This window comes from Adiantum capillus-veneris, chromosome 21 (genome assembly GCF_014529385.1).
Source record: "Adiantum capillus-veneris isolate H3 chromosome 21, ASM1452938v2, whole genome shotgun sequence".
Lineage (NCBI taxonomy): Eukaryota > Viridiplantae > Streptophyta > Polypodiopsida > Polypodiales > Pteridaceae > Adiantum > Adiantum capillus-veneris.
The window spans coordinates 115,436,161-115,454,584 of record NC_140951.1 but is presented as its reverse complement, the minus strand read 5'-3'; positions in this window follow the sequence as shown (position 1 = coordinate 115,454,584).

Genomic DNA, 18,424 nt, shown 5'->3' with positions numbered 1-18,424 from the left:
ACCATTTCATTGTATATAGGGGTGTGTGAGTTAGGGGACTTTTCCCATATCTTCTTAAAAACCCTCAATTAGCTAGTCACTGAGCTAGTTGAGCCAAAAAAAAAAAGAAAATAAAATAAAAATTATAAGTATATTATGGCCCATTTGTGTGTAAATATTTCATTGTATATAGGGCCTAAATAAAAGTATTTTTCATAATTATTTTGGTATTTATTTAAATATTTCTACCTGTGGTGTGTTATTTATGCTATGTACATTGACTCACCATTACCATATTTTTTCTTACCATTTTTCATACTCTTTATTCCATATAAAAATAATTTCATGCAAGCTTCTCTTATTTTTGGTGTAACTCCATCCCAACAAAAATCCAAAAAAACTAGTTCTATATTTTTTCACTATTGTGATTTTCTCCTTCCTACATCTATTCTCTATTACTCTCATAAATTAAACCACCAAAAATATTCATCTTTTAATGGTAGACTTATAATATGAAAGATTTATTTTGACCCCTTTATATTTTTTCCACCTATATTATTTATATTTGACATGTACATGTTTTTTTAGACCCCTCAATATTTGATTTTCTTAGATGTACTATTCACTTATATCATGATCTCAACAATATCTTCAATTATAGACCTACCAAATAAGGTCAAGGGTATGTGGCATGCATGCATGCACTATGGGAGGCTCACTCTTGGAGGTATTCAAAAGAATCATCCAAAGAAGGACCTCACAAGGACTTTGTGCAGTGGAAACAAACAGTCGATTTTGATGAATTTTTAAAGATCACATGCTCCCCGAATTTGAAAAGGTGATCCAAACAAAAGTTTTAGCTCGTGGGCTGAAGTTTTACCAAAAATTTTCTCATATTTTTTTGAGCTACAAGCTATGAGCTATGATTTTATTGGTGGACCCTACCTTTCTCATGCTATGCAGCCACACTCCCTCTTCCACTTTATCATTTTCCTCTTTCACACACACTTCTCCACTCATCATCGCCACCTCTCTCACCACTCCTCTCTGCACCCTACTCACCTTCTTCTCAACCTTGAAGAATAAGAGAAACCATGGTGAACTCATGTCTCCTACACACACTTCCATTCCAAAATTGACCACCTAATCTCATTTTTCCTCTTCCATATTACCCATATCTATCAAGAAAACCACAAAATTCAGCCTCTTCTCTTGAAAGACAGTATCATGGTGATTGATTACTGATGTTCACTTACCTTGGCTCTCAAGGAAGGTCAAGAGTGGAGAAAAAACGTACCATCAAAGCTAGTGGACCGTCAACAAGTGTCAAAATTGACCCTACTCAAGACACTTGGAGCATCAACATTGTAAGAAATCCATATTTTCTTACCTATTAAGAGTTTTTTCTTCCTTATTTGTATCCTATATGGATACTTCCATTGTCAATATCCAATTCCATTTGTAAATTAATAAAAACACTAACTCTACTAATTTACTAACACTAACCTACTATGAAAAGTCCTATGGTCTCCACTTCTCTCCTCTCTCTTTTCTTCATCTATCCCCACCAACTTCTTGATAATTCCAAGCAAAATAAATTAGATAAGTGCTGAAAATCTAACCCAACCATGGTTAGAGGAGTAACCCTAGCCCTCAAAATTGCTATAAAAGGAGGGTGTAGCTAGCACAAACGGGGAATCCATAAGCAAGAGCACTATGCTATAGCTTGAAAAGCCAAGCTCAACCTCTCTAGAAGGAGCTCTTGAGTGGAAGCTCATTGTCTTATGCATATGCATGTGTTGTATTAGGGGTGATTAGCAAGGGATCTCTATGTCATTGTAAGAGAGAGTGATCATTCAATTGAGAGTAGGAAATCTATCATTTCTCCTACTAGTGTAAGCCCAACATTTGCTGAATCAAGGAGGGTTGATTTGGACTAAGCTTGATACTTTGTCTTTCTTCCAACGTGAAGTAGTGGACAACAACGATGTATAAGTGTCTTGGTGTTTTTTTAAGTTCTTGATAGCTTGTCTCTGGGTGTTGTCATCAATTTAGCCATAAATCCTACATATTGTAAGAGGGCGACAGGGTGGAGAGGACTCCCTTGGCCTTAAGGCAGTGATTGTGGTGGCTTTTCTTATGCTTTGTTGTGGTGTAATTTAGTCAAGCTATGTTGAACAAATACTAATCTCACTTTGATTGGTCATGACAGATTTGTAAGAAGGTATTAATGCAACAATCACCCCCTCCCCCTTGTCTCTCTTTCTTACATATATAATTGTGTTTTCTTTATCACTGCCGATACATTTCAAAGCAGCCCGAGCATTATCTCTCTCTCTCTCTCTCTCTCTCTCTCTCTCTCTCTCTCTCTCTCTCTCTCTCTCTCTCTCTCTCTCTCTCTCTCTCTCTCTCTCTCTCTCTCTCTCTCTCTTTGCGTCCTAGTTCGCATCCAAAACTAGGTGGTGCCCCAAATTTGTGTAGGGTTAGGTTGCGGGTTTGTGTGTGTCTTTGTTGTTTTTTTCCAACCCCAATCCAATTGAGCAGCACGGGAGCTTAGAAGAGTGCTTAGAGGCCACTCTTCTTGTTGCCCGCCCCGGACCGCCTTCAAATTGGTGCCGCCCGGAACTGCCTTCAAATTGGTGTCCCCACTGAGGAACCAACTTGTGTATGATCAATCTTTAGAATAGTCAAGTAGTTTGCATGAATCATGAGAATTTTTATGATCCTTTCATTCCGATTGCAAGGCAAAAGGTACACATAATTGTTAGTACTAAGTTGCAATTTCAACGTGTAATTCTTAGAATTTTAGGTCCCCTTAGGTTGGCAGAGATAAATGCATCAGTAAATCCCTTTATTTTGCCTCTCATTAGGTACGACCTTAGTTTGGACATCTATATTTTTGTTTTGTTTTAAGCATTAGGTCATGCATAGACCATGGATAATGGCCCAGGAATAGAGGTTTTCCCCTTCCATTTCACTCCACACATTAGAATAAACGTTGCAATTAGTAGGAAGATCCACTTTAAACAACATATGGTGTTCATGTTTGGTGCCCAAAGAGTAGGAGAAATTTTGGCATCACCAAACCCTGTCATTGTGCCTCTTATTGATTATCATAGATCATTTGATGTGAATATTTTTATTTTGTTGTTGAATAGATTGCAATTTAGAAAATATTACTGTGTAAATCTTTTTTTTTTTTTTTTAAACAAACAAACAAAAACGTGTTGTCACCTTAAAACTGATTCATCAATGGAGGCCCAACGCCAAATTTCTGGATATCCTCTTTTCTTTGGAGAGCCTGGAGAGGATGCATAATTATTTTTAGCAAATTTCAAGATGTCTTGTCGTATCAAGAGGATAGTAACTGATCAAGAACGCGTAGAGATGTTTGAAGTGGTCCTTAGGAAAGATGCTAGCACTTGGTTTGACTCGTTGCCTAACGAAGTTAAAGGGAATTACACGAAAGTTGTGAATCATGTCAAGAGATACTTCTTTGATCCCCAAAACACTCAAAAACTATGGCAAGACATTGTTTCTCATAAGCAAAAAGACCTAGATGACTACTAGTTGCACAAGCAAGAGTTTCGACGTCTTTGGGTTATATGGGTGAGAAATGTTGCTAACCCTGGTGATGGTGCAGAGTTCCTAAAGACGCAGAGGTTCATAGCCGGACTCTTTCCTAACCTTAAGATAAAAGTTGAGGCGGGTGCACCTGCTACCTTTGATGCAGTTGAAACAAGGGCTGCTGAGAAATATAGAAAACTCAAGTGCCTAAGGGGAGAGGTTCCAATAGAAGGTCTTAGACCCAAAGGTAAGTCACAAGCATCAATATCTAGGGAGCTTCCTGAGGTAACAGCGGAAGTGATGAGAAGTTAAATGAATCTTTAAGCAGCTTGTCAATTCACCTTGCACAAGTTGTAGGTCCAAAGGGACAAGCAAAGAAGTCTGAAGAGCGAGATCCACGACCTAGGAGAGTCTTGCAATGTTGGAATTGCGAAGAGTCTGGACATGGGATGTATAATTGTCCTTGGCCCTGTGGGGAGCCAGGGAGACCTAACTTGAATTACCCAGTGATGAATGCAGGTGAAGGAGCTAGTCAACAACCACGGCTTCTACAAAGGCCAAATAGAGCAAGATCACCTCCAGAAGGAGTGGAAGGAGTTCCACCTTTTCCAGACCCAAATGTGCATGTGGTAGAGGTGACAAATTCAAAAGAGGTTGACATGGAAGCAAATGGCATTAAGCGTGGCCGTGGAAAAGGGAAGGAGAAAGAAGGAGTCATGTCACAAAGTGATCATGGATGAGAAAAGAAGGCAAAGGAGACCAAGGAAACCAAATGGAGCAAGACCGCCTCCACAAGGAGTGGAAGGAGTTCCACCTTTGCCAGACACAAATGTGCATGTGGTAGAGGTGACAAATTCAAAAGAGGTTGACATGGAAGCAAATGGCATTAAGCGTGGTCGTGGAAAAGGGAAGGAGAAAGAAAGAGTCACATCACAAAGTGATCATGGACAAGAAAAGAAGGCAAAGGAGACCAAGGAAACCAAGAGGACTCGACGTCGTATCAACCTCCAAGACTTACCTCTTGGATATGGTATGGCCCCATACAACTTGTTGGAAGACATGAGAGGTAAGAGTCCTGATATCTCATGACCTCGGTTTCTTGCTATGCCCACAAGTTAGGAGGGATTTAACAAAGGCAGTTAGCACTAGGAGAAAGGTAAAAGAGAGAGTGCATGTTGTAAAAATTTCACAAGCTGAAATGAATGAGGATATTATACTGGTGCTAGATTGTTACATCAAAGGAAGATTGGTTAGGAAAGGTCTAGTGGATGGGGGTGCACAAATTTGCATCATGACAAAAGGACTCATGCAAAGACTAGGCATGCACATCCATGAGACACCTGAAATGAAAGTAAAAATGGAAAACACTAGCAAGTCTAGGTGCGTAGGCATTTGTAAAAATGTCTTTGTGGAGGCCTTTGGCATTAACAAGGCAGTGGATTTCTATGTCATGTCTACCAAAGGAAATGGTTACCCATTTATCCTAGGGAGACCACGGCTAATGAAAATGCGAGCTTTGTAGGATTGGGAGAGTGGAAAGCTAACTTGCAGGAATGACAATCATAAGAAGGTTGTCTTTGACATGAAGGAGCAACTCCAAGAGGATCTCCATGAAGAATAATCTCAAAGTGAGACGGAGGAAGACTGGACCGATACCACTTCAGAAGGAGAAAGTAACGGCAGCATTACTGAAGAGGAGTCTTCCATCGAAGTCATGGGGGTAAGGTTTAATCCAAACAACCAAGAGACCTCTTGCCCAGGTTTGGAAGAGGTAGGTTCCCAAGAGAACCAAAATGTGCAAGATGAAGGAATTTTAGAAGGTATGTTGTCTACAACACTTACAAAGGACGAAAGAGAGGAGTTCAAATGTGTGCTAAGGAAATTTCCTAGGCTTTTTGCTAAAGACTACACCGATGTGCGTGGAGTAGATGTTGTTCAACACAAAATTGAGTTGAAGCCAGAGGCCACACCTAAGGCTCAGAAGCTACGAAAGCTAGGAGTCATCAAGGAGCAGGCTTTACTCAAGGAGGTAAGAAAGCTTCTAGCAACAGGTTTCATTTATCCCGTGGAGAATTCAGAGTGGGTCTCTCCCGTTGTTGTCACTCATAAGAAAAACGGCAAGTGGAGGGTGTGTGTGGATTACCGTCCACTCAATGAGGCAACAAAAAGAGATCACTTTCCGCTCCCATTTCAGGATGAGATACTAAATGAGGTAGCTGGTCATGATAAGTACACTGTGTGTGATGGCTACTCAGGTTACTTTCAAATAGGTATCGCATTGGAAGATCAGTTAAAAACAACCTTCATCACTCCTTAAGGTTTTTATGCTTTTAGAGTCATGCCATTTGGTCTGACAAATGCTCCTACAACATTCCAATGTTTCATGAACATGGTGTTTCAAGCATTCGTTGGAAAGTCAATCAGGGTGTTCATTGATGATTTCTGCATTTATAGCTCAAAATCATTGCATCTACAAAAGGTAGAAGAAGGTTTAAAAAAACTTTATGACATGTGAGGTCAACTCAACCCGGACAAGTGCCACATAGGTGAGGATGAAGTGATCTTGCTTGGTCACAAGGTTTCCTATAAAGGTGTTGAGGTGGATCCAGCAAAGACAAAAGCTCTCGTTGAGCTACCATCACCAAAGAGTCAAAAGGAGGTCATCTCATTCATTCAAAAGGTGAAGTATATGTCACGCTTCATTCACTTAGCCTCGGAGTTACTTCACTCTTTGCAAAAGTTGACACAACAAGTAGAATTTGCATAGTCTGATGATATTGAAGAGTATTTTTGTAATATTAAAGTCATTTTGTGAGAGCTACCAACACTCATGCCTCCTTGTTGGGAGTACACATTCTTTGTTAGCTCTAGTGTTGGGAAGGAAACGATTGGTGCAGCTTTATTACAACAAGATCCCCACAGTACCAGGATGTGACCCATCTACTTTGCTAGTAGGGTCATGAATGATTTAGAGAGAGGCTACACGGAGGCAAAACTCATGATTCTTTCTCTCATGTTTGCAATCAGAAAGTTTAGATCCTACTTGCTAGCAAAACCTTTTGTAATTCTCACTGCAGAAAATTTGTTTCCTTGGGTGTCATCTCAAATGAATCTTAGCACTAGGATCTCAAAGTGGATTATGGAATTGCAAGAGTTCCAATACTCTTTCAAGGTAGAAGATAGTGTGCGTGCACAATTGGCAGGGATCCTTACTTATAGGGTACATGAGAAGGAGATTAAGGTGCCTAAAGTAAAGACCCTACCATTGCCACCACCTAAAAGTATTCCTAATGCTTTTACCTTGTTCTTTGATGGAGCTTTTAGACGAGCCACAGGAAAAGCAGGGGGAGGGCTAGTGTTGGTCAACCCAAGTGGGGAGGTGGTCATGAAAGAGAAGCTCAATCTACCAGGTTCAACTAGCAACAATGAAGCAGAATACGACACACTACTTCATGGTTTAAAGATATGCATTGGCCAAGGTATACAACGTCTCATGATAAAAGGGGATGCACTTCTCATCCTGAAGAAAATTTTAGGTATTTGGGCATGCAAGAATAAAAGCCTAAGGACAAAAGTTCATGCCATTCGTAGATTGTTTAATCAATTTGAAGAAGTGCAACTATATCATATTCCTAGGAAACAGAATGAAGATGCCGATTTACTTTCACAACAAGTAGTTACATGTGTTGAGAAAGAAATGCAGGTAATCATGGTGGCAGAAACTGTGAAGCAACCGAGATAACAGGGATTGGAGTCATTAACTCCCATTATTGGCTACATTTTGGAGGGTGAGTTTCCACAAGACTTCACGAAGGCTTAGAAGAGGAGACTCATGAAGAAGGCAAGCGTGTATCTCTTCCTAGAAGGATCCCTCTACCAAAGAGGGAAGGATCAAGTGCGCAAAAGAGTACCAACTATTGAGGAAATCCCAGCCATTCTAAAAGGTTTGCATGAAGAAACATGTGGTGGTCAGTTTGCCCAAAAATTAACTGTGAAGAAGATTTTGCATGCGGGGTATGTTTGGCCAAGTCTGCATGTGGATGTCCAAGATTGGTGTAAAAGTTTTCACAATTGTCAAGTAAATGGGAATAGAATATTGGTTTATGGTCCAAGGAAAATTGTGCTTGCAAATGGACCCTTTGAAAAGTGGGGCATTGATGCTATGGGTCCTCTGCCTAGGACAAAAAATGGTAAACTCTACATTCTAGTGGCTGTAGACTATATGACTAGGTGGGTGGAAGCACAAAGTGTGGCAAAGGTAAATGAGAGGCACACCTTTGGAGATTGTTTCTGATAATGGTCCAGGGTTAAGAAAGGTCTTGCTCATAGAAGTCTGTGAAGAACTTCACATTCTACATCGTCATAGTACACCCTACTATCCCCAATCAAATGGTTTGGTAGAAAAAGATAATGGTGTCATTGCAGGCATCATTAGAAAGATAGTGAAAAACAAGACAAAGTTGTGGGATGACTTCTTGGATGGTGCCTTGTGGGTGTATCGAACCACATATAGGAAAGCCACGGAGTTCACACCATTTCACTTGGTCTATGGTCAAGAGGCTTTACAACCAATTGAGCTCAACATTCCAACAATGTGACTTCATGGAAAAGCAACACAAGATGATCAAGAAGCATGGATGGATAGACTTCTTACCTTAGATGAGCTTGAGTGTAAAAGAGAAGCAGCATACGAGTGATACAAGAGGAAAGCCACATAGACGAAGAAAAAGCTTGACAAGAAACTGAAGGACAAAGGCATCAATGAAGGAGATATTGTGCTAAGGTATGACAATCGACTCAATAATTGTTTTGATGCCAAGTTTGAAACTAGATGGCAGGGGCCATACATAGTCAAGAAGGCTTTCAATTCAACTTACTATCAACTTATGGACTTGAATGGGAAAGAGCACTCCAGAAAGGTAAACAGGTATCGCTTGAAGCCTTATTTGAGCCGCCTTTCTACCAAAGGATCTACCAAAGATCTGTCAAAGGGCAGCTGTCTCATGTAAGTATTGTTACATGAAGCATGAGTGTAACTCCAGCCAAAATTCTGAGGGGCCAAACAATGAAGATCTCATCAAGGACTCTGAAGCACTCTCTTTGGAAAAGATGCTCTATGATGGAACATGAATATACCATCATCCTGGGGGAGGGCTAATGATAGCCGTTTTTCCGCTCTCCGTAATTGCCATAGTGAGTTAACCCACCCTACCAAAATCATCCAAACACTGTGGCTATCCCTACCATTTCACTGTATATAGGTGTGTGTGAGTTAGGGGACTTTTCCCATATCTTCTTAAAAACCCTCAATTAGCTAATCACTGGGCTAGTTGAGCCAATAAAAAATAAAAAATAAAATAAAAATTATAAGTATATTATGGACCATTTGTGTGTAAATATTTCATTGTATATAGGGCCTAAATAAAAGTATTTTTCATAATTATTTTGGTATTTATTTAAATATTTCTACCTATGGTGTGTTATTTATGCTATGTACATCGACTCACCATTACCATATTTTTTCTTACCATTTTTCATACTCTTTATTCCATATAAAAATAATTTCAAGCAAGCTTCTCTTATTTTTGGTGTAACTCCATCCCAACAAAAATCCAAAAAAACTACTTCTATATTTTTTCACTATTGTGATTTTTTCCTTCCTACATCTATTCTCTATTACTCTCATAAATTAGACCACAAAAAATATTCATCTTTTTATGGTAGTCTTATAATGAAAGAGATTTATTTTGACCCCTTTATATTTTTTCCACCTATATTATTTATATTTGACATGTACATGTTTTTTTAGACCCCTCAATATTTGATTTTCTTAGTTGTACTATTCACTTATATAATGATCTCAACAATATCTTCAATTATAGACCTACCAAATAAGGTCAAGGGTATGTGGCATGCATGCATGCACTATGGGGGGCTCACTCTTGGAGGTATTCAAAATAATCATCCAAAGAAGGACCTCACAAGGACTTTGTGCAGTGGAAACAAACAGTCGGTTTTGCTGAATTTTTAAAGATCACATGCTCCCCGAATTTGAAAAGGTGATACAAACAAAAGTTGTAGCTCGTGGGCTGAACTTTTACCTCAAAGTTTTTCATAATTTTTTGAGCTACGAGCTGTGAGATATGATTTTATTGGTGGACCCTAGCTTTCTCATACTATGCAGCCACACTCCCTCTTCCACTTTATCATTTTCCTCTTTCACACACACTTCTCCACTCATTATCCCCACCTCTCTCACCACTCCTCTCTGCACCCTACTCACCTTCTTCTCAACCTTGAAGAATAAGAGAAACCATGGTGAACTCATGTCTCCTACACACACTTCCATTCCAAAATTGACCACCTAATCTCATTTTTCCTCTTCCATATTACCCATATCTATCAAAAAAACCACAAAATTCAGCCTCTTCTCTTGAAAGACAGCATCATGGTGATTGATTACACATGTTCACTTACCTTGTCTCTCAAGGAAGGTCAAGAGTGGAGAAAAAATGTACCGTCAAAGCTAGTGGACCGTCAACAAGTGTCAAAATTGACCCTACTCAAGACACTTGGAGCATCAACATTGTAAGAAATCCATATTTTCTTACCTATTAAGAGTTTTTTCTTCCTTGTTTGTATCGTATATGGATACTTCCATTGTAAATATCCAATTCCATTTGTAAATTAATAAAAACACTAACTCTACTAATTTACTAACACTAACCTACTATGAAAAGTCCTATGGTCTCCACTTCTCTCCTCTCTCTTTTCTTCATCTATCCCCACCAACTTCTTGATAATTCCAAGCAAAATAAATTAGATAAGTGCTGAAAATCTAACCCAACCATGGTTAGAGGAGTAACCCTAGCCCTCAAAATTGCTATAAAAGGAGGGTGTAGCTAGCACAAACGGGGAATCCATAAGCAAGAGCACTATGCTATAGCTTGAAAAGCCAAGCTCAACCTCTCTAGAAGGATCTCTTGAGTGGAAGCTCATTGTCTTATGCATATGCATGTGTTGTATTAGGGGTGATTAGCAAGGGATATCTATGCCATTGTAAGAGAGAGTGATCATTCAATTGAGAGTAGGAAATCTATCATTTCTCCTACTAGTGTAAGCCCAACATTTGTTGAATAAAGGAGGGTGGATTTGGACTAAGCTTGATACTTTGTCTCTCTTCCAACATGAAGTAATGGACAACAATGATGTGTAAGTGTCTTGGTGTTTTTTTAAGTTCTTGATAGCTTGTCTCTGGGTGTTGTCATCAATTTAGCCATAAATCCCACATACTGTAAGAGGGCGACAGGGTGGAGAGGACTCCCTTGGCCTTAAGACAGTGATTGGGGTGGCTTTTCTTGTGATGTGCTGTGGTGTAATTTACTCAAGCTATGTTGAACAAATACTAATCTCACTTTGATTTGTCATGACAGATTTGTAAGAAGCTATTAATGCAACAAGCATCCCCTCCACCTTCTCTCTCTTTCTTACATATATAATTGTGTTTGCTTGATCACTGTCGATACATTTCAAAGCAGCCCGAGCATTATCTCTCTCTCTCTCTCTCTCTCTCTCTCTCTCTCTCTCTCTCTCTCTCTCTCTCTCTTTACGCGTCCTAGTTCGCATCCAAAACTAGGTGGTGCCCCAAATTTGTGTAGGGTTAGATTGCGGGTTTGTGTGTGTGTTTGTTGTTTTTTTCCAACCCCAACCCAATTGAGCAGCACGGGAGCCTAGAAGAGTGCTTAGAGGCCACTCTTCTTGTTGCCCGCCCCGGACCGCCTTCAATATATAAGGAAACCAGGACTAGCATCATTTGGCAGAAGAGCAAGGAGAACACAGGAACAAGTGCAGTAGGTTTTCCCTCTCTCTCTCAAGCAAGATCTCCCCATCAAAGCTGGCCTTTTCTCTCCAACACCATCAACGATTTCAGTCCTATCTTAGCGATCTCAGGCAGTGTTTTCAGGCAGTAAATTCAGCAAGAAAGAGGATCTAGAACTAGTGTTTTTCAGCCTCTACACATAGCATTTTCAGCCAGCCTATTCAACGTTCTTCTGCACCAGTAGGGAGAATTTTCTGCAGCAGTACCACAATATCTATACAGCGTTTTAGGGCAGCATTTCAACTCCATAAGACAACGTTTTTTTCAGCAGCAAAACAACGACAATCAACCAACAAAATCAGCATTTTCATGCTACACCCATTAGTGTTTTTGGACCTAGCCGTCATCAAGATTTTCAGCCTTCAAGTCCAGAACAGCAGATAGCAATTCGAGTCGTCACTGTCATCTCCACACATTGCATCATTGTTCTCAAGTTTGCATCAGAGTCTTCTACTGGTTTCTGCAATCAATAGTAGACCACTCTCGCCATCGAGTGTGGGGCCTTCGAAGAAGGGTTTTACAACTTCGTGGTGGAGTATTCTCTTCTCTCTCTATCTCTCAATCTTAGCACGTTCACCCACAGTGTGTATTCACTTTGTTTGTGATCACTTGCACTCTCTCATCAAAGCACGGAAGGCTCTCCCTTCCCTAAGAACAAGGAACCTTGAGCACAGTTCGGTGCACCATCTTGAGCAAAGTTCAACATTCATTCTATTGCATCTTACAACTGCTCTCAAAAGCATCTCGTAAAAGTGTCCATCGGCTAGCAGCGCAAAACGTGAAAATCCATACAGCCTGCCACGTTAGCACCAGCAACATAGTTTATGAAAAATCGTACAGTTTGCCAAGTCAAAAATTCTGTATAGCTTGCCACATCAGCATGCCAATGTAATTTGCAAAAATCACTTCCAAAGGTCAAGCTTCTGATATTTCGGGTTTTAGGCCTCACGGCCAGTGCTCAAAAGTTCTTTAAGTTGGTCTGTTGAGTCTCTCTTTTCCACTCGGCCATTTCTTTTCCAGTTGGGCATGCACGTCATTACTTTGTGATGTTCCTCCCTCTTGAAAGAATTGTTATCGCCCTGGACTATGCCTGCAAAAACAACCAAAGGACAGAAAGTTTCTTTAGTAGACACTGACTCTATGTACTCATGCACCGGACTCCACCAATCCAACACTCCTACAAAGACATTAGTCACTGATCATTTACATTTCTTCCGAGGGTCTCGAATACAAATTCTTATCATTGTAACCATTTAGCAATCACATCCAGGCCATATTGATCTTTTCAAGGATGTCTTGATCTAGGAAGTCTTGCTACTATCAGATTCATATCCTTTCTTTTGACATTTCAATCAAGCAAACCATGCCCATGGCCATCCCCACAAGACAATACATCCGGATAGCATGCAATTCACAAACTCAGACACTTAGTTTTTATGGAACACTTGTGTTTCAATCATTCAATCTAGCCATCTCATTCCTTCCAGAACTGTTGATGCACCTAGATCATTGCGTAGCCATCTCATCCTTCTAGAACTCTTTATGCACTAACAATAGTATACAATCATCTCATCTAGATAGACATCTTGATATACTAGAATCTTATTCAGTTCACTTTTAGTTCTCATTCACTTAGCCATCACATCCGGATCCTACTGGTCTCTAACGGATGTCTAGATGCACTAAGTTCAATCATTCATCGGACAAAATGTTGCAAACATTTTATCTCTCTTTGCATGTCTGTTATAATACACACATGAAAGAGCATATGTTTTGAATTCAATCAAGGAAATTTGCAATTCTTTGCACATCTGTTGATAAAGTCATGCTGCAAAATACTATGAGCCTGTTAGTACCCTAAATATCTATTCAATCTAGGCAATCTGTGACAAAGGATTGGAGTGGCTTCCCTCATGTAGTCGGCACCGCACCAGATATAACATACTGATTCATCGGTAACTTTTGGCATATACATTGGTAATGGCCAAAATCTTCAAGGGATATCTCTCTCTAAAGAGGGTTTGCAATGTTCTTATCCATCCACTTTGCATCGAGGCCAAAAAGTACCCTCGACAAATTATCCGGTGGGCCTAGCTTACCTTTCTGTTCTTTTCGGGTGCCCTGTGATCTATTAGTAACCCTGTTCGCCTCCCTATCCTTGGCACTTCAATCTTGATCTGTGGAATTCTCTGATCTACCGGTTGATTCCCTTTCCTTTCCTTTTTTGTGTTCTTGGGCCTATGGGTTGTCCTCTAGCAGGTCAGTCTCAATTGTCGAAACTCTAAGCGGTACTATCATTTGATCCCCATTCTTCTCCGGAATCCTCTGATGAGCTTGCGTCTGGTTCCCTAAGGTCGTTGGAACCCTCAGATGCGCTACCATTTGATTCTCTTACTGCTCTAGAATCCTGTGATGAGTTGTCATCCGGTTCCCCTAATTCATTCTCTTCACTGGAAGCCTCTTGCCTTGTTGAGGTGGATACTGTCCTGTTCTTAGGATAGATCAATGAGCCGGCATGCATCCCAAATTCTTGCTTAGCATGTCCCATAAGTATTTGAATAGAGTGAGACTTGTGCTCTAGACAATACTCTCGATCTCCTTTTGGCAAACCATACAGAAACCGATCAATTCAGTCCCTAAAAGTAATATTTTGAAACAAAGACATCATCCCAAAACCTCTGGTAGAAGTGATCCAATGTCTCTTTCTTAGTCATTCTCAAATGATGCAAAGCCGTGATGACATATCTTTCATATTCATCTAATATTCAAGTCGACGTGAAATTTTCTTGAATTTTACCCACGTCATAGGTGCCTCTCTTGTCAAGTGGACATCTAACCCTATGTGCATGTGGAAAAGCTATTCCAACTTCTAGGGTTTACGTATCCTAGGAAGTGTTTTGACACCCTTGTGAGCCTGTACACAAGCCGTGCATGTGCAGGCACTTAGAGTAGATGCATACCCTCTGATTTCACATACCATGTTCATTAGCATGTCCCACTGCATGAGCATGTCCCACCGCATGGATCCAGCGTGAGCATGTCCCACCACATGGACCCAGTTTTGCGACTGCATGTGAAACACCTCCTACATGTCATTTAATCAATAAGTGAATTTATTAATTTCCAAATTGTGGAAGCCTCATAAAGGCTGCTCGACCCAACAAAAAGTGCCTATAAAAGGAGGAAGGGGGCATCCAATAGAAGCAGAAGAGGTAGAAGACACAAGGAGGCTCAACACCCAACATTACCTCAGGCTCTTCAGCGTTCTCAGGAAGCAGCAAGACCATTGTTTCAGCCAAGAGAACCATTGTTTTCAGATCAGCCCTTAGCCTCGACGTAGCGTACCCCTTTCGATAGCAAATCCTCGCAGCATTCTTCCTATCGCAGTAGATGAGCCAGCAACCAGAATTCAGCCCTCATTTCAGCCAACATTTTCAGTTTCTAGCTTATAGACAGCAAGACCACTATGACTAGCAAGAAAACAAGTAACGGTAAAGTTTTGATGGCTGCCATGTATCTAGGAGGTGATGCCATTAATTGGTATCAAGCTTGGTCGGAGTCGTAGGTGGTTGAGCACCTTGAGCATGCCGAGTCAGGCCTTCCCCTCTCTTTCCATTGGGGCGACTTGCAAGACATGCTCAAGGCTCACTTTATGCCACCACAGTACCTTGATCTGCTTAAAGAAGATTGGCCTGATCTAAAGAAAAATGGCACTCCTGTTATGTCTTTTTTTAATCGTATTTTGCAGATTGGCATCCAATTGTGCAAATCGGATGCCAAACAAAAAGAGGCTTTCCTTTTCGGGTTAGACAAGTACATCAAGTTTGATGTGCAAGTATTTAACTCTACGGACTACAATGGCGCCGTCACAATCGCCTTAGCACAAGAGATGAAACACAACATAGGCAAACCGAAGGAGAGCAAGTTGAGTACCTCTGAGAATCAACCGCACGGTAAGACCAATCGTAAGAATGGCGGTAATTCTTCTTCTCAACCTTCTTCTACACTTAGAGAACAGAACTCTCACAATGAATCTAAAGAAAAGGCTAAAACTCAAGACACCCCTAAGTTGATGCCTGATGGCTCAAGGAATCTTAGAAGGTAGGTTAACCCTTGAAGAACGAGCCAAATATGCAGGAGACAAAAGATGTTTTGAGTGTCACACTAAATGACACATTAAACAAGATTGTCCTAAGAAAGCACCTAAAGAACCCACATAATCCATATCATCTGCTACTGCACTCAATGAGAACACTAACGTGTCCAAAGTTTCTTATTATTATGTAGATGAGTCTCTCATGTAGTGTTATGGTCATGTGAATAGTACACCCATTGTGATCTTGTTTGAATTGGGTAGTATTCATGATGTGATTAGTGACTCTCTCGTGAAGAGCCCTTGTTTAGAAGCTCTTCCCATAGATCCCATTGTGATCTTCGGATTTGCTCCTGGCATGCACTCTTCTTTCACGCATGAATGTCTTGATGATGTGACACTGTTAGTTCAAAATGTCGTTTTTTTTTTTTTTGAGAAAAAGATCCTTCCATTAGTTACTAATATTGCCCACAGGGCTACAACCAACCTCTACTAGAGAGGGCTACATCAAAGACAAGGGGAGACTCTCCTAGTGAGAAAAACAAATATGTACAATGGGGCCTTAATCACGAGATGGGAGGAGGGAAAAGCCACACAGGTGGACATTAGTGCCATCTGGGTGCACCCTAGACCATGGTGAAGAAGGGCCCAGGGCACCAAGGTCGCAGGAAGGCCTCTCTGCGCTTCCGCATGCGATCAGAGCTGCCTTACACTCTCTTGAACTAAGCCTTGAGAGTATGGACCAACTCTAGCCAAAAGTCACGACTACTCTCCACTGGTGGGACTGGGAGATCCTCGAAGATGCGAAAGCAACGGGTCTACCAAATGAACCAGAGTGTTAGGCCACAAACGAGCTCCCAACACATCTCTCTCATTGCTCCACTCCTGTGGGGTAAGCTCTAGAGCAGGTTGAATTGTAGGTCGAACCTGCTATATCACTATCATCCTACTAGTGGATGATAGCTCAAACTCTAGCGCCGGCCCATGAGGGTTGGACCAAGCAGTAGCTCCCCAAGTGTACTGTTGAGCTGTGGAAAGAGCTGGCATCAGTTGAAGAACCTGAAGCCGAACTTGTTGTGCCATGGGATAGTCCCACAGACAGTGTCACTGACTCTCCGAAGGGTGACCACAAGCTGCATAGGCTACCAAAAAGCCACTATGTACTAGCCAACTCCCAACTTCTATAGCTCTGTGTGCAAGAATCCACTGGAACAAAGCAATCTCCTCGGTTGTCTAGAGTCCCACAATCCCTCCCAAAAACCTGATAGAAACTCAATGGTGAGACCCTCCTCCTACCAATGAAGTGTTGCAGTAGGACAAGCCTCCCTCTCTGTTGCCAGTATGTGATGCCCCAATCATTGTGTACTCAAATAATGGGATCCCAGGGTGATTGGATGAAGAGAAAGGGTCTCTCCAGGGTCCCATTGCACTCGTGCCGAGGGCCAGCTCTCTGAAGCCTAAAGTCGCCAAGTGGCCTGCTGTCTCAAGATCTGTAGGGTCAGGATCTAAGACACAGGTCCTCCCTCTGATGCCCAAAACTCAGATGCTCTGGAAGCAGCACTCTGCAACCTGAGGAGCCTCTACTGAGACTCTGTGAAGGTGACCCTCTCCCTGAATCTCAAAGAACATGTGAGGCATGGACTCCGAGCTAGCCCGAACTACGATGAGGACCTCCAGTAGTGGAAGGCCCCCATCCATCTGGGAGCTGTTGTCTCGAGAGGGGTGAGCCACTCAACTTGTAAGGCCTCTGTAATGTGCTGGCACACCTCTCTCAACACCTCTCATGCCACATGGCTGGATGCTCTGAGACTCCTCGGACAAACCTGAAAACTGTAGCCAGTCGCCGAGAGTGCAGGCTGGACCCTCTACCATGGGACCCCAATAAACATGAGGCCTGCTTGCTAGGTGTACTCTGTGCGTTTCAAAACTTCTCGGTGTCGTATTCTTCTCTCTCTATCTCTCAGTCTCAGTACCTTCATACAGAGTGTATATCCACATGGTCATCACCCAAAGCGCAATGGATACTTCGCATGGAGGTGATGAGCATGGAAGTGGCAAAGAAGAATTTTTCCCACTAGGAGCTTTTTCCGACCCTCCCCCTTCTCCATCTACACCAATGATTGCACCAAATCCTATGGAGGCTTTGGTCAAGACGATGATGGACATGAGGATACAACAAGAAGCGTGTAACAGAGTTGGACCCTTCAAGTGGAGAATATACCGCGACACCAAAATTTCACTTCAAAATAGTTCACATGTTGCAATTGATACGACACTGGCCCAGCGGAGTGCCGTGCCTAGAGATATTGGCCCCAAAGACTGGCGCCTCTTTTGGTATTTCTTTTTTGTATTAATCTGTGTTCAAAGTACAAGAGTGCAGTCAGGACTCATTTTCAGACTCCTCGTCCGGATTCTCTGAGGTGTGAGTGGCCTACCCACATATTTAAAGAGTTTACAAGGGATACCAAAAGCAGAGCCCCTAAAAGCTGAAAATCAAAAGCCTTTTAATTAAAATCCCTCAAAAAAAAAATAAAGCAAAGGCTCTTTCTCTGTCTCTCTCTCTTATGCTTTAATAAAACAAAGAAACTTTCAAAATTGAGTGAGATTTCTACCCTTGCATAGCCAAAAGCTTGCTTTTTTGCTCCCGTAAAATCGGTCGTGATTTGCGGGTTGCCACATCAGCATCAGTACGGATTTCCGTCAATCTCACAACAAAACGCGAAGGTTTCAACGTCAGCATTTTTGCCCGCATTTCCTGCAATTCTCGGGCTCCCACAGGGCAGCCACATCATCATTGCCTTTGCTAGAGAGAGTGTGTGTACTGGGCAGCCCATCACGAGTTTGTGACAAGCGCAACGCGCCGCCTTGGAGTGCAAGCGCGAAGAAAGAAAATCATAATTGGATTG